At 35.4% G+C, this 24,925-nt stretch overlaps 1 long non-coding RNA gene across 1 annotated transcript in view; it reads left to right on the top strand.

Moving 5' to 3' along the window:
- LOC125137922 (uncharacterized) overlaps positions 1–20,987 on the top strand; it is a 369,450-nt gene extending 348,463 nt beyond the window's left edge. Inside the window, exon 3 of the long non-coding RNA XR_007137537.1 lies at positions 20,865–20,987. This is a non-coding gene — a long non-coding RNA (uncharacterized LOC125137922). The remainder of the gene's footprint in view (positions 1–20,864) is intronic.
- Positions 20,988–24,925: the final 3,938 nt, after the last annotated feature.

The raw sequence follows: 24,925 nt of genomic DNA, 5'->3' as shown, positions 1-24,925 counted from the left end.
TTTCTTTTTCATACTGAACCATGTCTTTAGACCTATCATCAACTTTGCTGACTTTTTCGTAATTTTCATTCTTGTGTTAGCTTTATCCACTGGATTTTAAATTTCAGATACTGTATTTTTCTGGTCTAAAATTTTCATTTAAAAATATTTTAAAATTTTCTACCAGGACACATTATATGTATAACAGATTCACTTGGCTATAAACCTGAAACCAATACAATATTGTAAATCAGCCATACCACAATAACATTTTTTTTAAAAAAAGAGATGCTCAATAAAAATGTATTTCTATATGGAGTTCCCTGGTGGTTCAGTGTGTTAAGGATTGTCACTGCTGTGGCTCAAGTCGCTTCTGTGGCAAGAGTTCAATGCCTGGCCCAGGAACTTCCATATGCCACAGGCATAGCCAAAAAATAAATAAAAGTTTAAAAATATATTTCTATTTCTCTATCTTTGTATGCATCATGGGCCTATTATCTTTACTTTCACTGAGTGCAGTTTTATTAGCAGCTTTAAAGTCCCTTAATGGTAATGCCAATATTTGGGTGACCTTGGGTTGGCATCTTTTGATTATATTTTCCTATAAGAATGGTTCATGTTTTCCTGACTCTGAATGTTGGATAACTTTGTATTGACTGTGTGAATATTAAATTGCACAAACTCTGAATTTTATAATATTCTTTCAATAAATGTTTGTAGTTTTATTTCAGCAGGCACTTAACTGGTCTAGGCTTAAACTTCATGCCACACTTCGCTTGGTGGTAGTTCATATCTCGGGAATGCTTTCAGTCTGTCCCACTCTTGCATGTTCTGGGAGTCAGTCTGAGACGTGAACATTGCTTTACACGGAATTTGGGCTTCCTTGTTTTGGCTTCCTCCTCATTTCCAGTGTTCCCCACTATCTGGTATTTTTCCATAGATCTTCTGCACAGAAATAGAGTGAACCTTCTATTGGAATTTTTACTTCCCTCTGTCCTCATCACAATTGCAGCTACTGTCTGGGAAGAGCCACAGAGACAGATAACTCACTATGTGTACTCTTCACTTACTCCATTTTCAACTCTTTTCTGAAGTCTACATGCTTGGGTCATGTTCTGGAGTCTTCTGCTAATTGACTTTTGTATTTTGCCAGAAGTTATAGTTGTTATCTATGGAAGGGTCAGTTTTATTTAAAGGAAATCATTGTCCTAAGACAGGAGAAGGAGTGTCTTTCTCCACCTCTTACCATGATTTCTATTTACCTGCTGAAATTCCTCATCTATTCAAACAGAATACCCAATTTTCCACTGGATCCTTTAATATATGTGTCTTAGTCATAGTAAAGTCCTTGTCAATTTATCCCAATACCTTCCAATTTCTGGGTCTCTTTCCATTAATTGCTTCTTCTCTCTTAAGTATATGCCATATATTCTTACTCTTTGCATCATGTATTATAACTTGATATTATGATAGATAATATATGTAAAAAAAAAAGTGGAGGCTGAAGAAAATAATATACACTCCAGAAAAGGGCATGACCCTTTTCCTGAAGGACTGCTAGTACCACAGGCTGAGTTAATCTAAGCTGCTATTGAGCTGGGTCTGAGATTTATTACAGCTTTAGTTGGCTTCACCTCTCCATATGATTCAAATATTCTGAGGGTAGGATCAGAATTTTATGTTCAGTGGAGCTTTGATTGTCAGTGCTTGTAAGAGTTTGCATATCTCTTTATACATTACAGCTTAGAGCCATCATTCAAACTTGTAGAAGACCTTTCTCTGCATTACAGCCCAGCCACCAGCTTTTTTTTTTTTTTTTCTCTCTCTCTCTCTACTGGGGAATTATCTTTGCTCCTTCGACCTCCCCTGGGCTTCTTTTGATTTAGAACTCTTCACCCCGCTGCTCTGTCCCTAGCCTTTGGAGGGCCATTTTTATGGCCCTGGTGAAGGCTTGGTGGCCCCACAGGGATTTCTCTCAGCTCTCCTGATGGTCCCCAATCTTCAGAGGTAGGTTACACTGTACTCAGTGCTGTGCACGCCAGAGAGACAGCCTTCATCTCTTGACCTGGTCCCTGCATGGACATGGGGAAATACACTTCAGGGCAGGAATTTATTTCAACTCTCTTGCCTTTTCACAGGCTTAAATTCACTAAACTTTGTTCATGCAGTGAAGACCTGTGGGAAGTTAGAGATGCTGACATTGTTACTTGGGTTCCTCTAGAGGCTAATTCTTCAAGCCAGGCTATATAGCCGTTGACATTAAGTTCTGGACACAACTGCTAAAAGCGTGGCTGGTTTTTCTTTATCCCATTTTTAGGGAATCCTTCCTTATTCTGCCTGAAAACAGTTATGAGTGTCTTTTTCCCTAGGAAAGATAACTTTCTGCCTCTTCTGGAATGTAGTTATTTTTGAGTCTTTGCATGCTCTATTCAGTATGGTACAATGAAACAAAAAGCAAAATGATTTTTGTCTTGTCCATCTCATTCTCATTGTTAGGATAGAAACAACTGTCCCATTTGATTTTTTTTCTTTTTTTCTTTTTTAAGGGCCATACCTGTGGCATATGGAAGTTTCCCAGGCTAGGAGTTAAAACAGAGCTGGAGCTGCTGGCCTATGCCACAGCCACAGCAATGCCAGATCCAAGCCATATCCACAACCTACACAGCTTGAGGCAATGCATGATCCTTAACCCACTGAGCAAGGCCAGGGCTCGACCCCCATCCTCATGGATACCAGTTGGGTTCTTAAACTGCCGAGCCACAATGGGCACTCCTCCATTTGATTTTTCAAAATATTCTAACTGGGAGCAGAGTTGTGTCAATCAGTGGGTTTTTAGATTTCTTATACAGTTGTTTTTCTGGTTATATGAGAATTTATACAGAGATTAATGTAGTCTTGTAACACCACTATATTCCCCCAATTCCTGCTTGTCTTCTATCCTTAATTACAAGAAATACACTGAAAAGGTCAAACTGCTATTTTTTATGTTTATTGCAAATTTTTGGACAAATATCAAACTCTGACTTGAAAAGAACATGAATGTCTCTACTCCCAACATTTCATATGGAAAATTGGTTTCTTGAATTTTACAGTAAATATTATGAAGATTTTAGATAAATTATAGTCAAGATTAATTTGAAAGTATCTTATATCCATTTAGCTCTAATTTGAAATAATTTATGATATGTACTTATTTCAACCCCTTTATATTTAAGAAAACATTTTAAAACATAAAAAATCAAGACATGCAGAGAGAAAAAAAATAAGAGAAGATACATAAACTGGAGCTAGAAGTAAGGCAAGTTTAAAACAATCCATGCCCCTAAGAACTCACAAAATATTTCATGAATAAAGTTGTCTGAGATTTATAAGCAATATGTAATGTTGCTTAGATGTTTTAAGATTTCTACCTTTCATTATTCTGTTACCTTTTTTATATCTTAAGACATAGCCAGCAGAAAGGGACAGTGGGCATTTAAATGATGTCTCAGTTACCAATCTCTTTTCTCTTAATGCCAAATCCACACTTCATTGTCTTGCTTGTGATTGTGCAACATTTTTCCCTTAGCAGCTGGCATGGTCTTAAGCATCATCATTAGTAAGCACTCAGATGCATGATATTCTTGGTGGGCTTCCACATCTCCCTGTGAGCAGCTTCCTCTGCCACCCTAGAGGGTGGCTCCCCAATGAATTTTACTCGAAGTGCTACCTTCCCATGGATGGTTTCCCCTGACAACTACTTGGGTGGCTTCACAATGAGTTCTAAAGTGTGACACTTCCCCATGGGTAGCTTTCCAGCAAACTACTGAAGATGCAGCACTTGACTAACTTCTCCACCTTCTTGAAGGCCACAGCTGTACCCTCTACAGAGCAGTCTTTATCTCAGTCCTGGTCTCCTGCCTCTTCCAGATATGTTCCTTATTTGGGTGCTCTGCATGGGTTTTCCCATGTTACTGCTACTCCTGTATTCTTTAGAGTATGTTTCATAGCTAGTCCCAAACCCCAATCTCCTGTTCAAATTAAGGTATAAATTCTATCTCCTGATAAGTCCCTGAGTAATTCAAATGGGAGTACTACCAGTGCAGTGAGACTGAGTAATTCAAATGAGAGTGCTACCAGTGAAGTTAGGGAAAAGGTTGTCAGTTATGGCTTACAGAACTCAGAAGGAAGAAGAACATATCAATAAGCAGCGTGATTAGAATGTTGTGGAAATCTAGGGTGACAATCTTAAGAAGTTTTAAGAATTGAGAGTTGAAATAAACTTGATCTGGAGATAGAAAATCTAAAAGCAGTTTACATTCAGAGACACAAGCAGAAAAATGTTTGAATGGGGATTCGGGATCAAAGAACTGGATTAAATACAGAGCCATTCTCAGTCACTAAGAATAGGCAACACCCCATTCCTACCATGACTGGATAATAGGACTAGTTATCAAGACACATTTAAGCACAAGGAAAATGTTTTAGGCACAATCACTAGAATTACAGGCAATTTTTAGTTTCTATCTATACATTTATATATTTTATATAATTAACATGCATTACTGATGTAATTAGGTTATGTGAATTTAAGGAAACTTTTAAACAAATGGCCCAAAGTATAAAAATTTGATTATGCCTCCAAGTATGCCAAAAGTAGGACCATTAGAATTGATATTCATAGCTATTGGGTACCAAAAGCAGGAACGCCTTAATGCTAACAATAATTATGTTAATTTTGATGACTGAAATATTGTCTACCAAAGTTAAGACTGGGATAAGATTAGACTGGTAGGTGGGGATGCAATTGTCTCCAGAGTTGTGGTGGAGGGAAGGACACTGTGGAGACTGAAAAACCACTGGGTACCACAACTGACAGTTTCCTCCTTATAAGTGTTATAAATATTATTCTTATACCCTTCTTATAAGTGTTATTCTTGTAACACTCTGGCACAGGTAATGAGAAAGAAAATGGCTTTTTTATGTCAGTGATGAATCTAATACTATGGATTCTTATAGTAATAGAAATCAAGGTTCCTTATAGTACCTAATGTTGAAGAGAATAAAAGCCATTTTTCCAGTTACCAACATGCCATCTGCATTTGGTTCTTTCCCAACTTTTAGAATATTGTCCTAGAAATCCTGGATCTACTTTCTTTGGTACCTAAATATTCTGCACTTACTATATTAGAATAAAAGCATAAATACTTTCTATGGAAAGCCTGAACCTTTCATTTGGCAATAAAATTTACAAAAGAGATTGCGATGTAATTAATAATCCATTCACCAAACATTTATTTTGTACATCTGTGTGTACTAGAACTTCAACATTGTATCAAGCAAGGAAGACACAGAGCCTGCTGTGGTCTTTTGGAGATTAGTATCAAGTATATGCAATTCATTTGAGACTTAAAACTATCTTTGGGTGGTTAGGAAGAAATTTTAGTATGCTTACTGCATGGAATTTGATTATGTCTTTAAAGCCGTTTCTGTAATTATTATTAATTTTAAAAATTACCATGAAATGAGCAATGGGCATTAGAAGTTCTTTTCTATCATTTAGCCCCTTAGCTGTTTTGCAAACATTTCTATACACCAATGATGGGGTATGTAAGGAGACTGCCAGGACTCTACCTTCCTAGTCTACAGAGCCCCTAGTCTTCGTAAAGCCAAACACTGTCTCATTTTAATTCCAGTGATTCTCCCATAATAAAAAGAAATTCTCCAAAGTAACGTCAAATCTCCACTGAACAAATTTTAAATAGCAGTTTCTATTACTAAAACTAAAATAAATCTCTGACTCAATAGATACCCTACTGTTATACAAAATGAATAAGTGCGTGAATGAGAAAAGAGCAGGCATTTTAGGAAGTCTTTTTAGGTGACATCTATCCAGTCCTTACAGGAATATCTTGCTCCAGAGAACAACCCATTCTGTTGTGTCAGAGGCTACTGAGTGGATGATAATCTAATTTAACTAACCAATTTATAAATTCAGAAAAATGCCTTGGAAATTGAGAAAAATAACCCATTGTATTGATCTTTTTTTGACCCAGTTGAGTGGTGTGTTGACTAAATTGACCAAATGTCTGATTAGGTTTTTTTTTTCCATCTTGTAAAAATATCCAGAATAACATATGGCATAAAATCATGAAGTGATTTTCACATGGATGAAACTAATGAAATTAAAGTGACAAGGACAAGAATTGCAAGACACATCTGATTTAGAAATTAACACATTTGAATTAACATAAATCAATGATTATCTCCATGTAGGATACATAAAAATGACCCTAGCAATGTCTTAAGCCAATCATTAAATCGGACAAACTCTAAGCCTTGCTTATTGTCCTTAGATAAGGAAAGGATATTTAGCTATTTTAATTTTCTCTTGAAGCATATATAGAAAAGCCACATTTTGAAATAGCATATTGAACAAAGGAGGATAACATATGACAACCTTGTAATGGTCTGGGGAAGTTTTATTTCCTAATTATTTTTTTCTTGATACTTCCACTGGTTGGATCCAGCCAAACTAACATAGATCTTAAATTAATTCTCTCAGAACCTTTGTATTTTAAATGTGGTCTGAGGACAAGCAGCACTATTGTCACCTAGAAACTTGTCATAAAGATGGCACTTCAGGCCCCACCCTAGAGTGGCTCAAGCATCAACTGCACACCCCTGGAAGTTGTGTATACACAACAACTTTTGTAGTATGGAGTTTTCTTTTTATCCCTCATTCTTTAAATAAAAGTAGAGCTTTCTGATGAAAGAGGTGACCGCTGAGCATAATCTACAGAGCACATACTGGACCATAGAGACGTGAGCTACATCTTGTTCACTAAAAGCACAGCCTGAAATCTATAGGCAGAGTGGAACATGTTCTCCGAAAGGATATTTCGTCTTTTAGTTGTAGCAGAGGTGCTTCATCAAGGTCAACTCGTGAAGTCCTACCAGGTTTTCTTTCTTTTTTTTTTTTTTTGCTATTTCTTGGGCCGCTCCCGCGGCATATGGAGGTTCCCAGGCTAGGGGTCCAATCGGAGCTATAGCCACCGGCCTATGCCAGAGTCACAGCAACGAGGGATCCGAGCCGAGTCTGCAACCTACACCACAGCTCACGGCAACGCCGAATCGTTAACCCACTGAGCAAGGGCAGGGATCGAACCCGCAACCTCGTGGTTCCTAGTCGGATTCGTTAACCACTGCGCCACGATGGGAACTCCCCCTACCAGCTTTTTCAACTGATTCTCTTCAGATAGAATTGAGGAAGTCTTCATGTGAAAGTTGAGTCTTGGCAATCTAATCCTCAAGTCTTTTGAAAAGAATGGAAGGTCACTGCACCCGTGAAGCAGGCTTTTGTCACTCAAAATAAATTCTGAGAGTCAGGAGACATGGGTTCTGGACCTGAAACCTGACTACCATAAAACATACCTTATATTTGATTTTATAGTTCATAGGCTAAGGTCCTTGACTGGCACTAGTAAGCACACTATTACATTTTTGGTTCAAAATAATAATTATGAATCAGTCTTAAGAGTAGATCTTAAACAATTGATTTAATCTCTCTGGATTTGGGGTTTTATTCAACTTAAAAATAGACAATGTTTTTAAGACAGCTTCCAAATCTAGCATTCTAGGATTCTGCTATTGTTTGGTATAGTGACATTGGGGACGGAGGGATCACTACTGTATTACATTGTAAATTTTTATGTCTGCATCTAAGTGATGCATAAATAGCCAACCAGAAAAGGAAAGCTTAAAACTATTTCACTTTTTAAAAGTATATATTGATTTTTTTATCTGTTTCCTTGCATGTTTTCTTTTTTGATTCTTTGATCATGTGTAGACAAAGGCAAAAGTAGTAAATAGGCTGAAATGAATGAGAATTAAGACCTTAATTTTTTGAGCTTTTTTTTTTTTTTTTCCTGTTTGTTGCTGATGTTGGACACTGAAGAGAATCCAAATTTGGAGAATCTCATGGATATCTCCACTATGGAACAATACTTCCACAATTGGTGGTCTCTTAAAGGGACCAAACAAATGCCAGTGGATTTGCCACTACCTTAATTTATGCATTTATCAGGATCTTGGTGAGATTCTACAGACATACATTAAATTTCTACTAGTTCTACCGAATGGCAGTAAAGTAGTTAATATAAATTGTGCTGTACAGCTAAAAGCTATTATTCTGCTCTTTCCCTGTTGTTTTGGCCGCCAGTGAAATGCTGCATGTAGGTTGTAGCATCACATTTCAAAAGAGACCTAGAATAAAGAGAGTTCAGAAGAGAGCCACAAAAATGATAAAGAGATTGGAAAATAAGACTTACGTGGAAAGGTCTAGGGAAGAAGGTATGTTCTGCCTGGAGAGGAGAAGACTAGGGGGAAACAAAACTGTCTGCAGATTTGTTAAGGGATGTTGTAAAGAGGGGAGGGACCAATTCTCATTAGTCAATGAGGACAGAATACAAAGTAATAGACTTCAATTCCACAAGGGAAAATTTAGGTTAAATATAAGTACTAACTTTATAACAATATGAATAGTTGGGAATGGCACTGGCTGCCAGGGGAGGCTGCGGAATCGCCATCATTGGAAAGATTCGAGGCTGAAACCCCATACCCATTGATCAAGAATGACTTAGTAATAATAAAATCAATCCCGCTGTGATTCACAGGGATAGATTAGTGCCCCAGCATAGGTCCTTCCAATTCAAATGATTATATGATTAAGATACCAGCACCCAAGGGGAATCGATCTGTTTATAAGGGAGGGAAGAGAAACTCTTTACAAGCCACAGCTGTAAATCTGAAAATTAAGCAATCCAAGATGTTTAGCTAGGGGAGAAACTGAATCCGTTGAGGGGATATATAGGAAGACTGAATTAAAGAGCCTAGCCTTTACCCTAAAAGATTAATCTAACCTTTATCAGTGTTCCAAACGGAAAAGCTGAGGACTATGGCATTATTAATTTTCCTGACTAGTATTCAAATCATATGTTGCAGCAGTATTGTATCAATCAGAACTCGGAATTTCCTCATGGTCTGAAAAATAAAATAATTCTTAGAAAAAAATAGTTTTTCCTATCCATATTTAGGGTCTTTTTTTAAAAAAGCTTTCAAATGCTATTTTTGCTTCATACACACCTAAGAGTTTTACTTGATGGGCATGCAACTCTAATTAAGATCCATAATCCACATAATTCAATCACAGCATGGGTCAGAAATTACCAATTCAATTTTTTAATCTTAAAATTGATGTCTATGTCTGTGATTCCCAGAGCGAATTTCAGTATTATCCACAGCATTCTATTTCTCCATGCTCTCTGCCTTATCACTCTGCCTCGTGCCGACACTGCAGTGGTTATTTTGAATTTTTGAAAAGGCAGTATTTAATTTTTTAGTTCGCTTCTCTCCTTTCCACCTTTCCCATTTACCTTTAAGAAAAAAAAAAAAAAACACACACACACACAGCCTTTTGGTCCCTTGAGTAGACTGTGTTATTACTACCATCCACATCATCTGCTGTAGTAGATCATCCCTGTGCTGTCATGGTGATGACATGTGATGGAAAAAGCCATCCATCTGAAGATGCGAGGCACAAAGGCGGAGCAATAATGAGGTAGCCCAGCACAGGCCAACAGTGGACATTCTGCCCCTCCCATACACGTGGACTACTTGTATACTGAGAATCTTTAGATAGAAAGGAAAAGCCCTGGAATATCTTTTTTTTTTTTTTTTTTTTGCTTTGGGACCTTTTATATCTCCCAAAACATTAAAAACTAATGGGTTCCTGAATTAAAAACCTTTCAATGCTTCTCACTGCCATTTTGTTCTTTTATTTTTTTCTGTCTACCAAGTATATTTTTTCCCTTTCTTTGCTTCTGCTGCTACCCCAAACTAAGACTCTGAGTATCATTCTCCTGGACTATTGACATCTTCTCTTCAGTCTGTTTTCTTTCTGCTCAGATACACCTTTCTTACCACAGCTAGACTAATCCTGATAAAGGTTACACTCATCCCATCACATCTTCTAATCATGTAAAATCTTCTCCATGTTTTATCATGGTTCACATTCCCTTGCTTGACATTCGAGGCCCTGTCAAATAGAGCCTTAGCTAGTTTTTCTAGCAGTAAGCTCCTCTATACTGCCAAGGAGGACTCCTGGTCTTTCAGAATTTCCTTTCTTATTCATATGCTCTCTTGACATGTAGGACACTTGGTATTTCAGCATATGCTTTGACTTTTTATATCTTTGTTCCTTGCTGGACCCTCCACCTGAGATGCAAAGTGCATAATGAGACAAGCTTTATTGAAAGATATACCTGAGGTCAAATGTACTGGTTATGACCTAGGACAAATTGCTTTGTCTTTCTTCCCTCAGTTTCTTCATCAATAAAATGGGGATAACAATGCTATTTCAAAGAATTTTTGTGAGGCATGAATGAGAAAAATGTATGCTAAGCAATTAGCGCGTGACAGTCAACAAAGGCAGCTTCTGTTGTAGTATTTTGGTATTATTATTAATATTTCTGTTCATTCTTTAAAGGGATTCAAGTCACCTTCTCTGCGAAGTTTCTTTATCTCATTTTTCATTTTAATTAAGCATTCCCTCTTCTGATATAGTATAGCAGTTTTACATGGCATTTGTTGTATCCTACCATCGCAGATTTTTTAAAAACTTTTTGAATGTTTTATTTTTTATTAAAATGTAGCTGATTTACAATGTTGCACCAGTTTCTGCTGTGTAGCAAATTGACCTTGTCCTCATATGTATATGTATACACATTCCTTTTCTTATGTTTTCTTCCATCATGGTCTATCCCAAGAGACTGAATATATAGTTCTTTGTGCTGTACAGTAAGACCTCCTTGCTTATCCATTCTAAATGTAAGAGTTTGCATCTACTAACTCTAAACTCCCAGGCCCCTTGCCCTCCCCCTTGTCAACCACACCATCTCCATCTCGTATATTTTACATGTAAGAAATGTGAGTCCTCCCAAAGTATCTTAGGGGTAGAAACTGTCTCTTATTTATCTGCCATACCAACTAGAAGTGGTTAATACATGATAGGTATTCAACATTTTTTGGAATGAATCATTGTTTCTATATGTTCCCTGTCTTAGTGGCAGCTTAAAGAGGTTTGGGATTTACTTGGAACAGTATCTAACTATAATAGAATAAAAACTCAAGCACATTTTGGTTGGCAGGTCAGATTAGTGCAAATGGCTGTTATGCTTTCAGGATGAAAGTAAAGTTAAAGCTAGTTTGGTGCTAAGACCCACATTCTACCTTCATAATTTAAACATTCTTTAATGGAAAAAATACTAAAATCTTAAAGTCTACTGGTGCATCCTAATTTAAGTAAATGCATTTCTTAAGCTGCTCTGCACTTAGTGGTACTATTTCTAAACCCAAGCAACTGGCATTCTGGTAAGCTTGTCCTCATTTCAGGTTTTAGTCCTTTAACTTTAATCCACTTTGCTGTAAGAAATATATCCACAACTCTACCACTTGAAAAAAGGATCATTTTGAAGGTTTCTTCAAGTACTTTATGTAAATTGTTTCCTCCAAATACACAATACACTTAGCAGCTAAGGTATTGTTTTCTTTTCCAAGTTCAACACTAGTTTGATTATCAATAAAGTGAAAGAGGGGCTAGGAGAAGAATAAATTTTAACTTATCAACCAATTAATTAATAGTACAAGACATGCTTTCAAGGTCACCGTTGCCAGCAGGGGTCTTTAAGTCAAAGATCAACCCACTTTCTTCTTTTGGATTACTGGCTACTCCATGTCACTACTGGTGACACTGCCTGCTCAACTGTCTCCTCCACCAGCACTTTCTCCTGTTTTCTGCTTTAGCAGGTTAGTCTCTTCAACTTCCTGCCAGCCTTCCTATCCTTTGCACGTGCTCTTTCCACAGACCACACCTTTTCCCCACTCATATACTGATCCACCATAATTTTACATTAAAATTTCTTCCTTAGAAAAGCCTAGTCTAACTTAGATTACACCCTACTCCACTGGTCAGTCTAGATCAGTCTCCACTGGGCTTCTCCTTTATGATATATACTACAGCCAAAATAAAAATAATTGATTTGTGTACACAATTGCCAAGGATATATTTCCCTGAATAAAACCTAAACTCACTAAGAGAATATGTCTGCTCTACTCACCTCCATTTCTCCAAGGCATAGCAAATAAAAAGTTCTCAATAAAATTTTCCTGAGTGAATGGAGAAGCTGTTCCACTAAACTGGTCATTTCCCAAGGAAACCTCAGGTAGTGAGACATCCATTCCTCTTATCAGCTGATGGATAAAACGAACAAACCAAAACTTCTACTTTCATCAAAGACACCTTAACACCTTGCAGACTTTTATTTACTATGCTAAAATGAACAAGAGAAAACACAAAAAGGAAAAATAATCCCTCTAAAAAAGCAAAAACAAACAAAAATCCAAAAATATTTGTTCAGATTCAGAATGGAGGAATGGATCATCACTTAAATGGAACTAACATTTTGTAGGTAATTTAATATAATTTTGAGTCAGAAAATACAGTGAAAACAGACAATTTTTCTTATTTATAGGGCACATTTATATCTATAAAGCTCTTTCTGATTAGCAAGTTTTTAATAGCTCGATCATCCTAGGAAGATGACATAAGAGTTACCAAACCTTTCAACTAATTTGAACAGTTTGTTTAGTGGCTATAAATTCCATCATCTAAGTAAGAGTTTTCATAATTTCTCAGTACCAGAAAAATGCTGATCTGATCTGTGGACTTCAGACGCCTGCTATGTGGCTTGAATTGTCTGAACCTAACTGTTCTTATTTCTCCCGTGTTAGGGAGGCTGGGAGTTGGGGACCAGATAACCAATGGGGCTGTGCATCCTCAAAGGGGCTCTATTTCAATGGCCAAATTATAAGATTTTTCTACATGGATGTTTTGAATAAACATTTTTACTGTAGGGTCCTCAAACTTGGATGTGAAATAGGGAATATTTGCTTAAGTCACATCTAATAACTAAATCATTCAACTTTACTTAATGGAGAACATTTTCAATAATGAAATTCCATATGGGTTTATTGTTGCCCCTCCTGGCATCCAAACTAAGAGCCATTCTCACTTTTTGTGGAAAGGGATTGTTATGAGTGAGTAATGATAGAAAGAATTAACGAACGTATCTTAGAACATTAGAACTAGGCAGTAGCCCTGGCTAAGTTTTACTGTCGTGATAAGTTTTATGCTATTCTCTTCTGGTTTTTTTCCTCCTCTTACTGTGTGTAGGATGCAGTTCACACCCACGAATTACAAATATGGTCTCTGCCAGGTTCGATTCTGTGGCTATCTCCTTACAAAAAGATTGGCATTGGAGTTCTCTGATGGCCTAGTAGTTAAAGATTCTATGCTGTCACTGCTGTGGTAAAGGTTCCTTTCCTGGTCCGGGAACTTCCGCATGCTGTGGGCCTGGCCAAAATTAAATTAAATTTAAATTAAATTAAATTAAATTTATATTTGGAATCTAATATATGGCACAAATGAACCTTTCCACAGAAAAGAAAATCATGGACTTGGAGAATAGACTTGTGGTTGCCAAGAGGTAGGCGGTGGGGGTGGGATGGATGGGGAGCTTGGGGTTAATAGATGCAGACCATTGCCATTGGAATGGATTAGCAATGAGATCCTGCTTTGTAGCACTGGGAACTCTGTCTAGTCATTTATGATAGAGCATGATAATGTGAGAAAAAAGAATGTATGTGTAACTGGGTCACCATGCTGTACAGTAGAAATAAAAAAATAAAAGGTAAAAACTCAAAAAAAATAATGTAGCAATTTAAAAATTAAATTAAATTAAAAAGCCAACAACACAGACTTCAGCATTGGGCAGATTACCACTGTGTGCATTGTTTGCCTGATTTGGCCACCAATAATACCCCCTTCATAGAACTAAGTAAGAGATTATCTTACTTGAGTCTTACTTGATTATCTTACTTGATTATCTACCTTGAGTCTTTAGCACAGTGCCTTGCATGTATTAAGTATCATAGCCATGATCACTGCATGTGCTGTGGGTTCTAGTTTTATATCCTTGTCACCAAGTCTTGATGCAGTTATCGCTCTTTTTCTCACATTCTTTATTTTAAATACTATTTAAAAAATTCTTTTGGAGTTCTCAGCATGGCTCGGTGGTTAGCGAGTCCGACTAGGAACCATGGGGTTGTGGGTTCGATCCCTGGCCTTGCTCAGTGGGTTAAGGATCTGGTGTTGCAGTGAGCTGTGGCGTAGGTTGCAGACGCGGCTCGGATCCCACGTTGCTGTGGCTCTGGTGTAGGCCAGCGGCTACAGCTCCAATTCGACCCCTAGCCTGGGAACCTCCATATGCTGGGGGAGCAGCTCAAGAAATGGCAAAAAGACCAAAAAAAAATTCTTTTGCAGTTTCTCTCTCCAGTTGTTTCACCCTTTTAAGCCAGTCCAGGAATTGCTGCTGCTTTTCTTTGCGCAAAACGGTCTTTTGGGCATTTCCCATGTCACGGGGTTTATTCATTACAAACCTACATGCAAGTTCACTATGTTCATTATGATGTTTCTTCCACTGCCATCTCTGGACTGAGGCTTTGTGTTCCATAGCCACTGATGGCCCTTCTACAACCCGACTCCCAGAGGCTGCTATCCTGTCTCTGCTTGGTTCCCACAACTAACTTTACAGCTCCAAGATCTCTCTCTTGCCCACAATGGGAGGTACTAACATGTTTCCTACAGAAAAATCCCCTGCTTTTGACAGTGCTAGAGGAAAGGTAATTACTCCCCCTGAAAGTACATATATGTATAGATATTAATGAAACTAACCCAGTGACCTTACTTGATCACTGAGTACTTCTTAAGTTCTGATTTTAAAGCTTCCCAAGATAATGAGAAGGCAGAATCAAGAAAACGTTTCTTGCTTCATCTCTGCTACTGTTTGAGACCAGACGAGTCTATTTTCATTTGTGTATTATTCATTGCATTGCATGTTTATTAAATATGCAAGATCCATATGGCGACAGTCTACCTATCCCCTCAAGTAATCCTAGATATATCAGGAGCTATAGAGTTAACACATAAATAGTAATCATCACAGTGCCTGGAACCTAGCATACACTCAAAGAGTACATTATTATCCCTCAACTTTAGTGTATAAATCTAGTGAAAATTAACTTTGGCTTTGTGAGAAACAATTTCAAGTTTTTCTTATGTAGTATACATCAGAGAACTGATAGAATATATAATACAGACTTTCAAATAATTCCTTTCCCCTCCCAGATTATCAAGAAACTAGAAATTGGATCCTTAGAGATCCATATTAGATATATTTCAACCAGATTACTTCATATTTTCACCATGGTACCTCATGATCTCTCCGGAAACCCTTTACAGAAGAAAGCAGAAGGTAAATTATAACTATTCTAAGAAATCAAAGGAAATTTCAGGTGGGAGTGATAAAGTGACTTTCACTGTCAATGATACAATCTTATTTAAGGAGAGACAGATATGAATATGGCACTCATTTTATTTTTTGCCTCAGGCATTTCAACTCTAAGATAGATAATTCCTCTACGGAATAATTAATATTTACCAAGCAACAATAATTTTCCTCATAGTGAGAATTTGCAAATGTGTATATTGCTGACAGAGAGGAAAAGGACCTCCCATTCTCTCCTCTCATTCTCTTACCAAGCTAGATAATTCAGTTTCTGCCAGAGAAATGGTACCTTTAAAACAGAAATCGACTTTACACATCCAATGTGAACTCAGGTTAAAGTTCCCAAATGAATGTCTCTCAAAGGAAGGAAGTTCCCTGAAAGATGGTATAAGGAATGCAGTCTTTGCATACCACATTTTGCTGAAGTTCCCAGACCTCTTACTCATAGTCATGCTAAAGGCTAGAACTCTCATGGATCATGTGGGGAAACCTTCACTTCTGCTGAAAAACGTTAAGTTCCCATTGTGTATTTTTATGATTTGTCTCCTTTTGGCTCCAAGAAATGAGCATGAAATTCACAAAGTACCATAAAATCTGACGTAAAATAATAGAATCCCCATTTATTAATCTAAATATTTATCCATTTCTTGAATAAAATCTAACAATATTTTAAGAAAAAGTCACAATACAATGAAAATGGAATTTAAATCTGCTCAAAGTCCTCCAGTAAATTATGATTTAAAGTCATACATCTTTGTTTATGAAAGAATTTGAAATAAAACTCATCTTTTAGTGCCAGAGTTAAATACTTATTAAATATTAAAATGTTTAAGAACAAATTCCACCATTTGAAGATGGCTTTTAGAAATTATTAGACTTGTTAAATAAGTAAATAAATACAAAAGTAAGTAAGAAGAAAAAGTAGGAGAAAAAAAGAAGTAAAAATGAAAGGGAAAAAAATGGAAGAAAAAAGAAAGAAAGTTATGAACATTCAAAGGGAAGTTTAAAAATACATATTTCAGAGTTCCCGTCGTGGCGCAGTGGTTAACGAATCTGACTAGGAACCATGAGGTTGCGGGTTCGGTCCCTGCCCTTGCTCAGTGGGTTAACGATCTGGCATTGCCATGAGCTGTGGTGTAGGTTGCAGACACAGCTTGGATCCCGCTTTGCTGTGGCTCTGGCGTAGGCTGGTGGCTACAGCTCCCATTTGACCCGTAGCCTAGGAACCTCCATATGCTGCGGGAATGGCCCAAGAAATAGCAACAACAACAACAATAACAACAAAAGACAAAAAAATAAATAAAATAAAATAAAATAAAAATACATATTTCACAGGACCATGAAGCATACCTTAACAAATCTGAAAGACTAGAAATCAAATAATGTATGCTCTTAGACTTGAAAGGAACTAAACTAGCAGTCAATAAGAGGAAGATAGCTGGAAAGTCTTTATGTGAAGATTAAATAATATACTTTTAAATAAAACATAAGTCTAAGCAGAAATCTTAAGAGAAAGTAAAAATATTTGAACTAAATGAACGAAAAAGGAAAATAAAATTATTATAATGTGTGGGATGACATGAAAGCAATACTTAGAGGAAAATATTAGCATTGAGTACATATATTATAAAGAAAAAAGATGTAAAATCCATAATCTAAATTTACATCTTATGAATTGAGAAAAAAAATGAAATCCAAAGTAAGCAGAAGAAAATAAATAATAAAATTAGAGCAGAAATCAATGAAATTAACAGCAGAAAATCAGTGGAACAAAATAACAAAACCAAAACCAAGAATGTCCCTATATATCACCAATATCCAAATAGAAAAAAAAGTATAAAAAATATGTTATTCATAATAGATGCAAAAATATAAATTTTCTAATAATAAACTTATAAAAATGTGCATAAACAATATGATCCATCCACATAATTTATGGAATTTTATCAAATAAAATAATAAAATAAATGGAAAGCTATCTTAATCTATGTATTCAAAAATTAACAGGATGAATTTTCAAGCAAAATAAAAATATTTCATTTAGGTATTAATTCTTTAAAATAAAATTATTTAAAATGTCATCAGAAAATAAGATTAATTGAAATGTTTTAGAAAAAAATAGAAAATATTTTTTACTGTCAAATATTTGAATGTAGTATAAATTTAAATAGTGTGAAATGCAGCAATAAATATTAAAATCAAAATAAATCCCATAAGCTGGTTTAATTATTGACAGTAATTTGAAACACAATGAAAACATGATTTTTAAATCAGTAGGTGAAAAAAATACTTTATTAATTAACCTGGAAATATTTGTTATTGAAAGAAAAAAGGAGGTTCAGATTACCCTATTATACATAAAACCAGAGCAAATTTAAGATCACTCTTTTAAAAAGTTAAATATGAAAAAATGTAACCATAAAATACTAGAGGAAAGTAGAGGCAAATATTATCAGAATGAATATATTCTTATGAAAAATGATAAAAATTGATTAAAATATCAGAAAAATATAAAACTTTTGCATGTCAAATAAATCATAAGTAAAATAGAGTAAGCAATAAATTGGGAAAAGTATGTAGATAAATTATTAATATCCTTAATAACTATAGGATGTTCAGATAGAAGGGAAAATGTTTAAATATACAAATTTTTAATATAGCAAAGTAACATGAACTGGCAATTCTTAAAATAATAACTATAAATGACCAGTAAACTTCTGAACTCTCATTCAAAGTACAAGTTATCAAAGATGCAAAAATTTGGGAGTTCCCATTGTGGCTCAGCAATAAAAAACCTGACCAGTATCTGTGAAGTTGTGGGTTTGATCCCTGGCCTCACTTAGTGGGTTAAGGATCTGGCATTGCCATGAGGTGTGGTATAGGCTGTAGATATGGCTTGGATCCTGCATTACTCTGTCTGTGGCATAAACCAGCAGCTGCAGCTCTGATTGGACCCCTAACCAGGGAACTTCCATATTTCCTTGGGTATGGCCCTGAAAAGAAAAAAAAAAAAAAGAAAAGAAAAAAAAGTAGATATTTAATTATCAGTGCATTCCCACTCTTTTTTCTTACTATTTTAGTAGTCATACTAGGTTAAAATAGGTTAAAGATATATGGATAGATATATTTTTATCTAAAGGTTAAAAATATATGGATACATATATATAATCCCCAGATTATTCGAGGAAATTACACCCTCATAAACTGATAGTGTGTAAAGTGATAAAATTTTCCTGAAAAACAACTTGGCAATATAAAGTAAAGGGCTCAAAAGTAATGTTATTCACTTTGAATCAACATTTAAAAAAATAATCACTGATGTATTTACAGTTATGATAGTGAAAAATTATAGACAATTTAAATGTCCAAAGAGAAAGTTGTTAAAATAAATTATGGTATAGGTATATGATATACCCTTTGGAAATATTTATTTTAATTATTCATGAATATTATTACATTTATAGTTGTACAATAATCATCACAACCAAATTTTGTAGCATTTCCATTCCAAACCCTCAGTGCATCCTCCCAGCCCCCAACCTGCCTCATTTGGAAACCATAAGTTTTTCAAAGTCTGTGAGTAAGTGTCTGTTCTGCAAAGAAGTTCATTGTGTCCTTTTTTAAATTCCACATATAAGTGATAGCATTTGATGTTGGTGTCTCACCATCTGACTGACTTCACTTAGTGTGATAATTTCTAGGTCCATCCATGTTGCTGCAAATGCCATTACTTCTTTCCTTTTAATGGCTGAGTAATATTCCATTGTGTATGTGTATCACATCTTCTTTAGCTGCTCCACTATTGCTGGGCATTTAGGTTGTTTCCATGTCTTGGCTATTGTATATAGTGTTGCAGTGAACATTCAGAGTACATGTGTCTTTTCGAGTCATGGTTTTCTCTGGATAGATGCCCAGGAGTGGGATTGCTGGATCAAATGGGAGTTCTATTTTGAGTTTTCTGAGGAATCTCCATACTGTCTTCCACAGTGGCTGCACCAATTTACAATGCCACCAAGAGTGTACTAGGGTTCCTTTTTCTCCACACCCTCTCCAGCACTTACCATTTGTAGACTTTTTGATGATGGCCATTCTGGCCAGTGTAAGGTGGTACTCATAGTGGTTTTGACTTGCATTTCTCTAATAATGAGTGATGTTGAACATCTTTTCATGTGTTTTTTGGCCATCTGTATGTCTTTGGAGAATTGTCTGTTTAGATCTTCTGCCCATTTTTTGATGAGGTTGTTTGTTTTTTTTTTGGTATTGAGCTGCAGAAGGTGTTTATAAATTTTGGAGATTAATCCCTTGTCAGTCAATTCATTTGCAAATATTTTCTCCCAATCTGTGGGCTGTCTTTTCATTTTGTTTAGGGTTTCCTTTGCTGTGAAGAAATTTTTAAGTTTAATGAAGTCCCATCTGTTTATTTTTGTTTTTATCATCATTACTCTAAGAGATGGATCTGAGAAGATGTGGCTCTGGTTTATGTCGGAGAGTGTTTTGCTTGTGTTTTCCTCTAAGAGTTTTATAGTGTCTGGTCTTATATCTAGGTCTTTAATCCATTTTGAGTTTATTTTTGTGTATGGTGTTAGGAAGTGTTCTAATTTTATTCTTTTACATGTGGCTATCCAGTTTTCCCAGTACCACTTATTGAATGTGCTGTCTTTTCTTCATTCTTGCCTCCTTTGTCATAGATTAGTTGACTGTAGGTGAGTGGGTTTAATTCTGGGCTTTCCATTCTGTTCCACTGATCAATATTTCTGTCTTTGTGCTGGTACCACACAGTTTTGATGACTGTAGCTTTGCTAGTTTCATAGTACATTGTTCATGATAAATGGGTAAGTTCTAGAATGGTAAAGTTATAAACGGGTAAGTTATAGAATGGTGTGTATAACACTCTCCAAATTTTGTATAACTAAAGAAATATATATGTATATATAAATGATTGTGTTTGTGTACATATAGTTACATATGAATAGTAATAGTTATTTTGAATTTTAAGATTATAGATGATTTATGTTTTATTTGTCTTTCTGTTAAAATGTTCTGATTTGGAAAAAGTTGTTTCAAATAATGAAACTTGAAATTTGACCTCAATTAAATACAAATTAACATGCCTGTGACACAAAGATGAAGTAGTAACATGCAATTAATAGTATTTCTAAAGAGAAACCCACTTTAAAACGCAATGGCATGTTTAAAAAAATACAGCATACTTAGAATAAAGTGTTAAGGGACAGTAACTTCACTAACACCACTTAAAAAAAATGGTGTACATAACAGCACCATGAAGTTTCATTTCCCAAAAATGCAATAATTTCTAACTTTTGAACTGTTTTAATTTGATAAATTTAAGAATCATGAGAGCAATATTCTAAGGCATCTGCTAAAATCACAAGCCATTGATTACCTTGACCCTAATTATGGAATATGCTACTTCCCGACCAGCTTGCCTTGCTGTTGTGTTGCAGAAGGAGATACTCAGGTGAAGGTGAAAGAACACACAGCCATCTATAAACTTCAGCATAAAAGAGCTGAATAACAACACCAGTGACCATCATCGTACCTCCCTGAAGGTGGGTATTTATGAGAAATGTCCAGAGGACAAAAGTAAGGCATGAATTGGACAACCCTCCATTGGTAACTTACATCCTGAAACAAGAGATTTGATTACCCTTATCATTATCTCTGCTTGCTGAGCAGAGCTCCCAAAGCTATTAGTGGTCATAAAATTACCCAGCTGTTTTTTAAATTCAACCATAGTATTTGACTCAGTGACCTCTTCGGTCAATGAATTTCACAGGTTGACTATACACATTTATAAGGCATTATTTACTTCAATTTGTTCTGAATTTACTGCCCCTTATTTTTATCAAGTGTCTCCTTGTCCTCATCTTATTATGAGACAAGGTTAAAAAAAAAAAAGGTGTCCTTTGTAATTCTGAATGCTTCAATCAATGACTTTTCTAAAATACACCAGATTTTAGAAACTTTCATTAGGAAAATGAAAAATCTAACTGTATTCCATCTAGTCTCTATTAATATTTTATTCCCACCATGATTTTTTATTACTTGGCTGTGAATTCAATGCCTGTTATACCTCCTCATTCTATTTCTTTCATGTTACTAACAGCACAAGAATGACAATCATGAATATGTATCTTTTTCCAATAAGAAAATTCAGGTTTGTAATGATCTGAAATGATTAAAATCTAATATGATTTTCTATTAATTGAAATATTTTTCTTGGTAAAACAAATATATTCCAAATACTTAAATTTCAAGCTAACTGAACCAGAGCTTCAATAAGTTTCCTTCAATAAGGTATTTTTGACATTATCTCCTCTAGAGTAGATTCATTTGTGAGATTGTTCTGCAGTGATTTGGATCCACCAAAATTAGAGGAGTGGATAAGCTGATTATCTAGTCATGTGATTCTATTGCAGTTCATCCGAATAAAGGATTTTGTATTTTACCACAAAGTTGTCCTTCATGGACTGGGCCCCCATGTTTCTCACCACAATATTCAGAGATATTCTAACTCAGAGAAATAATTTCAATGTATGGAATTTATGTATTTTTGCAGTACTGTGTTTTATAGTTATAAATGGTTATGTTGAGCTAAAATTATTTATTTCATGTATACAGTTAGGTGTATAGTTAGTTATGTTTCAAGTATACAGTCAGGTATAATTTTCTTTTACATGGCACTTTCTTCAACAGTTGAAAACACATGCAAACCCTGTTGCATGTCATCATGATCATTCAGGACTCCCTCATTCATGTAATAGATTTTTGGAACTACTTTAGAAATAAAGTGAGAAATGATGCAAGTAAAAAACAATTAAAACACAGGGCAACAAGAGAGTAGTCTCTCCTTGTTACATAGCTTCTCTTAAGGATAGTACAGGGAACAACTGCTTGATAAAAATACAAGTTTCCGTGTTTCAGCTCCGACCTACTAAATCATACTCTTAATATCCTGGGACTATGGAATCAGCCTTTAAAACTAACTCCTAGAGTTCTCTGGTGGCAGAGTGGGCTAAGGATCTGGCATTGCTGTTGCTCAGGTCTCAGCTGTAGTGTGAGTTTGATCCCTGGCCCTGGAACTTCCACATGCAATGGGCACAGCAAAACAATAAAGAGAAACTAACTCCTTATCTGTGCTCATCACAACTCTCTTTAGACACCCATATCAGTTTTAACTTTTTCCTGGGAACCTCTTCCATACTTGTAACTTCAGCTATATACTTGCTACAGTCTTATCTCCAGCTTGGAGTTCACTTTTGAGTACCAGGTGTCATCTTCTGGTTTGTCTCAGAGATAGATATTTCATATTCAAACTGAAGTAATGACTTTCCCCTAAAACTTTGTTTTTGGGCCACTTATTTAAGTGCCCAAACTAGAAAGTATTGATTATCTTTTCCTCTTCTCTCTTCCCTTTAATATTTAAGCAGTGAAATCTATTGTCATCCATTATTGGATATCTCCTGGGTTTTATGTTGAGAAAATATATTCATCCCTGAGATCAGATAAACCATATTTCTTATGGAATGATGGAGCATGATTGCTAAATTGTGGATCGGAATTAGAGATTCAGGATGACTGAAAAGTAGCCCCATGGGGGCCAAAGCCCAAGACTGTTTTATAGCAGCAAGCAAAATTCAAATCATAATTAATATTAACAGAGGTTTAACTGAGTCCTTGTTGAACATAAGAATTGTAATATATTGAAAAGGAAACTAAAGAATTGCAGAAGTCTATAAATGTAAAATATGAAAATTAGCTTAGAATTTTATGGTACCTCATCATCTTATAATGGTTAAAACTAAGTATTGGTCAGAGTTTTCAATTTATTCAAATATAGGTTAATAGAGTTTTAATAAAACAATATTTATGTTTATCTTTTTCTTATGATTAAATTAGCATAAAGTTACATTCAGATACATTTTTGCAGAAAATAATTATAAATACTCTAGAGGCCCAAATATGCCATTTTGAAAGCCCTTAATTCACTCTGCTCTTCTGAAACACTGGTAGAGAAATGAGGTTCTTGAAACAGTCTATCCCATTTTTACATTATCACAAATATTCTTCCAATTCAAGTTAAACTTTCTTATGAATTTGGCAGTGCTAATTACCAAGATGTCCATTTCAGAAGAAAACATTTAATGTAGTAATATATTCTGTCATTACCTCCATACAAATTCAAAATTTGATCATTGATACTTGGAGATGAGATTTCCTTCTCCAAACAATACAGAACAACAGTTATTTTTATCACCAGTTCAGAAAGAACATATAACAGTTTATGTGTTGTGCGTGTGCAGTAGTTAAGAATTTATTCTGTATCAGATCATTTTATTTTCGTCCTTGTGTGAAGCTTTGATGAATACTCTAAAATAGTGTTTATTATGTAACATTGGATACATACTAATGCAGGTTGCAAAGCAATATAAAAAGACACATAAATTGACCAATCTAGTTATAAAATCATCTATAGTGTGGCCTCAGTGAGTATATGTCTCCTTGACCCCACTCTTTAGCCTTCCCAATATAGGTAGCACCCTCCTGAAATATGTGTTTACCATTTCTTTCCAGTTAAAAAACATAGTTTGATGATAGATCACTCATCAGGTTTTTAAAATTCATTCATGTGGTTTCATAAAATTGTAATTTGTTTAGTTTCGCTATAATCTAACATTCCATTGTATGGTTATTCCACATTTTATTTACCCATTCTGGTGATAATTGTTTGGGTTGTCTTAAATTTTTGCTATTAAGAGGAATAGTATTGTTAATATTCTTGTAAGGTCTTGTGGTACACATGCATAAATGTTCTCTGTGGTATAGATCTCAAAGTAGAATTGCTGAGTTGTAGGGAAGGAGAATTTTCATACTTAGAAGAAAGTGCCAAATTATTTTCCAAAAGGATTATACTAATTTACACCCCTGCACATGAAGCATATGAAGATTCTCATTAATCCATATCCTCACCAAAAATTGTATTGCCAATTATAGCATTTGTTAATCTGGTGGATATAACATGGTAGATCATACTAGTACTAATGACTAATTCTGCGATTACTGTGGGAAATAAACATCCTCATATTTTTATTTGCTATTCAGATTTATAAATGTTGCCAATTTATATAGTTTGTCCACTTAAAAAAATTTTTTTATGGCCATACCCACAGCATATGGAAGTTCCCAGCCAGGGATTGATTCCTAGCCAAAGCTGCAGCCTACATGGCAGCTGTGATAATGCCAGGTCCTTTAACTCACTGTGCCAGGCTGAGAATCAAACCCACACCTCCACAGAGACCCAAGATGCTGCAATCAGATTCTTAACCTACCACACTATGGTGGGAACTTCCTACAATTGGATTCTTTTTAAAAAAGAATTTATTATGATTGATTTACAAGGTTTTGTCAATTTCTGCTGTACAGCAAAGTGACCCAGTCATACATATATATATACATTCTTTTTTCACATTATATCATGCTCC

The sequence above is a fragment of the Phacochoerus africanus genome, chromosome 10 (assembly GCF_016906955.1).
Source record: "Phacochoerus africanus isolate WHEZ1 chromosome 10, ROS_Pafr_v1, whole genome shotgun sequence".
In the NCBI taxonomy this organism is placed as follows: Eukaryota; Metazoa; Chordata; class Mammalia; order Artiodactyla; family Suidae; genus Phacochoerus; species Phacochoerus africanus.
Note: the sequence above shows the minus strand (reverse complement) of the source record. Positions and strands in the feature narration are given on the sequence as shown.